Raw genomic sequence first — 6,203 nt, 5'->3', positions numbered from 1 at the left:
GACTCCCTGATGGTTGAAACTCGACGCTAAGGGCCCCCCCTTGCGTTGGAAAGTGAAGCCATGGACCCTAACATAACGTCAACATAGGCCGAGTTGGGAGTGAGAATATGTTGCATAAACACCATATCCCAACGTGCATTGCGGCTAAAACATTCAATCACCGAGCTGAGGATCTGGCCTACGTCTGTTTCCGGTATTGTTTATGACGGATGTATTTTGTTGTACACACATTCCTTCACATTTTAATTTTTAAATGTTTTTAAATATAACTAGGGTTGTAGTTGAAGAGTTTGTAAATTGACATGAACCCAAGCTGTTGCCTGGCAACGCAATCGCACAACGTCACGTCCGTTAATTCCAGATCCACACACATGGATTAACATCGATTTAATACATTAATGTAGCCTTTGTTTTTGCTAAAAGAGGAGTCGACCAGCTGGGGCAACAGGGGCAACAAGAACATCGCCGAAATTCAGTGTGACTATTAAAAAATAAATAATTATTATATTAATATTGACAATAACAACCGACCATCGGGGTAGAGCAATTTGCTTGGCATTTCCGGGTATTTCTCTACTGGTTGGGCCATGTTAACAATACCGTGTAACTGTCACGTTTGAAGGGACACAATCGTGACATCTTCATGTCTCTCAGCATGGTAAATCGTCACATGTTCACGTCTTGCCGTGATACCGGGTTGTGTGTGTGTGTGTGTGCCTTTAGGTGTGGGAGATGTGAAAACCTCTGCTGGAGATTTATAGAACATTTGTTTTAAAAATGATGTAATATTCTGTGAGGGAATAACAGGAGGGAAACACACGGTGTGAATATCCCTGTTGACCTGTTTTGATGAATTATTAAGGAATTTATTTCACCGGGGCTTCGTGGTGTTTGATTTACGTTTAGATAAATGTCCGGCTCCTCACATCTGTCACCAGCGGGGGACTGTTGAATGTTTTATACATAGTTGTATGTGTAGTAACAAACACACATTACACGACATAACCTTATCTATAATATGAAGTTTAAGGGATGTTTCTTGTTGTTTACTCGTCTACGTTGATTATTTGTTTGTTGAGAAATCTACTACTTTGAATAAAAAACGTTCAAACCTCAAAGCTTTTCTGTAGATTCACACGGCATCTCAGCATCTTCATCTTCATTACAGTCTGTTGTTGGAGGAACACACAAATATGTTATTATTTTATGTATTATTTCAATAACTAGCACCAACATTGATTTTGAAGTGACAAACAAAAAAAAAATAATGTTTGGTTTAAAAAAAAGGTCGAAAATGCCTATTCGAAAAACTTCCATAAAAACGATTTATTGATGCTATTTCAATTTTTTTTTTTTTTATCCAATATCATTCCTGATCATGACTATCACATTTGTATCAATTATCAGAATTTTAACAATTTAACCTCTCTCCCCTCTTTTTATCTTTGATTTTATTAATCTGTGTAAATCTGTTCTGTCCTGTTTTTCATTCTCACCCTGTGGCAGATCTTATCTTACTTTAAGAATTGACCTGATGTTTTGAGAATGTCATATTAGAAAAAACCATACAAGGAAATACACCTGCACTCTTGTGAGGCTAATACGTCACTTTATTTAGTAAAATACAAAACAATCAAATGTGCAGAAGAAAAAGCAATATTCTTTAAAACAGTAATAAAAAAGCCAGAATCAATTTGATAAAACCTTCATTTGGCCCACACTGAATAGCGCAGATAGCGCCTCCGTTTATTCTTGTCGAGTCACACCACCAACTCTCTCTCTGTCTCTCCAGGACAGACCGCGCATGCTCACAACACATGACCTCTCAACCCAATGCTTACATGCGTCCCCCCTTACTTATTTAGAATATAGTAAATCTCCAACAAGTCTGCCCCTTTTTTCACGGTCCACCTCTAGAGGGACTCACATGTTTTGCTGTACTCTCACTTTGATGCTATTAAGTCAAAAATAGCAAAAACCTGGTCAATATAAATCTTATTATAACTCTGCTCACGTTGACCTTGTAATATGGTTATAATATTGTGCCATAGTTCAAAATACAGCATTAAACTGTATTATTTTTCTGCTTTGTTGACGGTGGCGTAGAGGAGACTGGGATCAGCGGAGGCTGCAGAGGAAGAGGAGGGAGCTCTCAAAGTGCTATAGGTCACTGCTTCATCTTCACCACCATCATCATCATCTTCATCATCATGAGCCTGCAGGGAAAGAAAAGGGATTATACGGAAAGTTCAGGTGTATATCAGTATGTAGTGTCTCTACTTTAAATAGTCCTCTCCTGCTGATGTTCAGGTGTATATCAGTATGTAGTGTATCTACTTTAAAGAGTCCTCTCCTGCTGATGTTCAGGTGTATATCAGTATGTAGTGTCTCTACTTTAAAGAGTCCTCTCCTGCTGATGTTCAGGTGTATATCAGTATGTAGTTCTCTACTTTAAAGAGTCCTCTCCTGCTGATGTTCAGGTGTATATCAGTATGTAGTGTCTCTACTTTAAAGAGTCCTCTCCTGCTGATGTTCAGGTGTATATCAGTATGTAGTGTCTCTACTTTAAAGAGTCCTCTCCTGCTGATGTTCAGGTGTATATCAGTATGTAGTGTCTCTACTTTAAAGAGTCCTCTCCTGCTGATGTTCAGGTGTATATCAGTATGTAGTGTCTCTACTTTAAAGAGTCCTCTCCTGCTGATGTTCAGGTGTATATCAGTATAGTAGGTGTCTCTACTTTAAGAGTCCTCTCCTGCTGATGTTCAGGTGTATATCAGTATGTAGTGTCTCTACTTTAAAGAGTCCTCTCCTGCTGATGTTCAGGTGTATATCAGTATGAGTGTCTCTACTTTAAAGAGTCCTCTCCTGACTGATGTTCAGGTGTATATCAGTATGTAGTGTCTCTACTTTAAAGAGTCCTCTCCTGCTGATGTTCAGGTGTATATCAGTATGTAGTGTTCTCTACTTTAAAGAGTCCTCCTCCTGCTGATGTTCAGGTGTATATTCAGTATGTAGTGTCTCTACTTTAAAGAGTCCTCTCCTGCTGATGTTCAGGTGTATATCAGTATGTAGTTTCTCTACTTTAAAGAGTCCTCATCCTGCTGATGTTCATGTGTATTTCAGTATGTAGTGTCTCTACTTAAGAGTCCTCTCCTGCTGATGTTCAGGTGTTATATCAGTATGTAGTGTGTCTCTACTTTAAAGAGTTCTCTCCTGCTGATGTTCAGGTGTATATCAGTAGTAGTGTCTCTACTTTAAAGAGTCCTCTCCTGCTGATGTTCAGGGTGTATATCAGTATGTAGTGTCTCTACTTTAAAGAGTCCTCTCCTGCTGATGTTCAGGTGTATATCATTACATTACATTGCATTTAGCTGACGCTTTTATCCAAAGCGACTTACAATAAGTACATTCGACCAGGAAGACACAACCTTGAAGAAAACAGAATCATATAAGTACATCAGGTTTCATAGAGCCAAACATTTCAAGTGCTACTCAACTAGCTTTAGGTAAGTCAGTCCTTTATTAGTATATAAGTGCTTCGTTAATAGTTCTATCGCTCGAAGTGGAGTCGAAAGAGATGAGTTTTCAGTTTGCGCCGGAAGGTGTGTAAGCTATCTGCTGTCCTGATGTCAATGGGGAGCTCATTCCACCATCTTGGAGCCAGGATAGCAAACCCACGTGTTTTCGCCGATGGGAACTTGGGTCTTTAACATCTGAATCAACAACATGTCTTTTCACCTGAGGACTGAAGAGAAACAGCTGAGGTTCTGTCCTGTAACCATCAAACACTTTGGGTAAGTAAGTTGGGTTTAGCTGTTGTTGTTGTTGTTGTTGTTGTTTTTGTTATTGGTGTTGTTGTTGCTGGTTTTGTGTCCTCACCTAAACAAATAAACACAACTCGACAAACTATTTAGTCTGCAACTTCTGTAAAACAAACACATATTTAAGGTAATTATTCATGTCGGATTGAAGTAACTTAAACATCTCATCATGCTCTCACCTGAGGACTGAAGGGAAACAGATGTACTTCTTCTCAACAGTTACATCACAAGTAAACAACTCAAACCTTGTTGTGTTTCTAAAATGAGAAGTCAGAAATGTCACAGAGGCAGAGCAGGAAGACTGTGATGTCTTTATGTCTCTGTGACCTTTATCCACATCTCGACCCTGAAGCAGCCACTTCACTGGAGGTATACACCGTCCATATGTCGACACAGAGCAGTCTAACGTCACCTCATCATTGTCCTGATGCTCAGTCACTGAAGATGGAGATATTGAGAGAGAAAGACAACAAGAGTAACATTAACTTCATCACTGGAATGATTATTGTAATGTGTCAGTATATTGTTTTAACAAGACAGTTTGAAAACATTATAATGTAAATACTCACTGGTAACAACAGACAGATAAACAAGAGAGTCTGGACCTTCTTGTTCTCCTGATTTGTACTGTCAACATGCGTAAAGACCAGCATCCTCCTCTGTGACCTTCTTTATAACCAGAGAACAATTCTCTGTAACGCTCAGTCTGTCTGATTCAGCTTTGGCTTCTTCTTTAATCTCCCCATATTCAACCAGCTCTACTGCTGCTGAACCTCTTGAATCACTGAAGATCCAGGTAGTACTGTTACATTCATCCTGATCATTTTTCACATTGTCAGAAGGCAAAGTGACTTCATCTCCATCTCTGACAGTGAAGGAGAGATATTTCCCATTTGCTGCTGTTGAAAAACACAGAGTTCACTAAAGTCACCACGTTACACACACAACTCATCATTCTCAGTTAAAGGAACAGCACGTAGTAAAGCACCGTTAGTGATATTAGAGCTGTTTTATTCAAAGTGTGTTTTCTGCATCCTCACCTGTAAAGTGGAGCAGCAGCATCAGGAATGAAGACATCACGATCCTTCTGAATTCAGACATCGTGCTTCTCTCTCGGTCTCTGGCTCTCGACTGTCAGAGTCTCTAACCTGCTGCTTCTTTATTTCTCTTCTGAGAACTGAAAGTGTTTCTGTGAGGATGTGGTTAATAACTGCAGCAGAGCTCTGGAGGTTTTACCCTCTGATGCTGACCAGATAAGGAAGGTGCTTACAGCAAAACCGCGCAGAGAATGTACATAGCATTATATATAGAGTAGTTGCAACAGACTTGCTAATGGTGTTTGAATGCACACACAGTGGTCTGAGACCTGGTGGTTTGCACTCTCTGAGAACCAAGAGGTGTTCTATTTCGTCCCTACTGACCGCCAGAGGCGGTGCTTTCAGCACTGGATATGTCCATCGCGCGCATGCGCAGCTCGAGTACCAATACCAACAAAGTCACCTGTGACCCACGTGACACCGGCTATATCAGCTGGTGTCGTCAGAGGATCTGTTCCTTTCATCTTCTCGCTGCGCGAGGGTACCGTGGCTACATGTTTGTAGCCTACAGCGTTCAGGTTTGAACGTTTGATCTGAGGGATTGCTCTGCAAGCAGCTGGCCGCGTGCAGCTTCGTGACTGACAGTCAGAGCTACGGGTCGTTAACGCGTCCTCCAGGAGCTGTGGCCGGCTGTGCAGAGCCTCGACAGACAGGTTGGTGTCAGCTTGTTGCTGGTGATGGCTGTGTCCCCGCACCCTCTCCCAGCCAAGTTGTCCTGATTGCTGTCTTATTTTTTGTTTGGCTTAGACTTTCTGGTGACGACAGTGTTCCCGCTTCCTCTCCCATAAAGTTGCCCTTATGCTCTTTTGAAAGTTCTGCTTGTGGCGTTGTGCTCGAGCTATCATTAGCATTGAGTCCCAGCTTTGGCTGTGTCCCTCATTCAATTTAACCCGTTTTTCGTTTCGATGCAGAGAGTAAGGTAAGTACTTTCTATTTCTTAACATTTGTGTTCTGACTTGGTCGCTTGATTGTTAGCAGCAGCCGCTTGGCTAACACCTTGCTGTTAAGTTTAACTATTAACTCAGCCGGTGAGGGCAGTGCTCCCGCTCCCGGTAACATAGGGTTTGATTGCAGTAGCGCTAGATCGTTGTATTACTGCTCCTAGTCAGTGCTTGAATTGGAATGAAAAAGGTGCCAGTACTCTAAAATCAGCAACTTTTTCAAGTCAATTTTATATATACAGCCCACAAACAAGAATTTGGCTACTATAATGCTGGTGGGTTTGTCTCTTTACTACTGTATATTTTAGAAAGGTTCACTGTATTTAACATTTTTTATGATAGGC

The 6,203-nt window shown here is 40.9% G+C and overlaps 1 pseudogene; it reads right to left on the bottom strand.

The window, feature by feature from the left end:
* Window positions 1–2,075: 2,075 nt before the first annotated feature.
* On the bottom strand, window positions 2,076–4,922 carry LOC117535930 (annotated as a pseudogene).
* Window positions 4,923–6,203: the final 1,281 nt, after the last annotated feature.

The sequence above is a fragment of the Gymnodraco acuticeps genome, unplaced genomic scaffold, assembly GCF_902827175.1.
Source record: "Gymnodraco acuticeps unplaced genomic scaffold, fGymAcu1.1, whole genome shotgun sequence".
In the NCBI taxonomy this organism is placed as follows: Eukaryota; Metazoa; Chordata; class Actinopteri; order Perciformes; family Bathydraconidae; genus Gymnodraco; species Gymnodraco acuticeps.
Note: the sequence above shows the minus strand (reverse complement) of the source record. Positions and strands in the feature narration are given on the sequence as shown.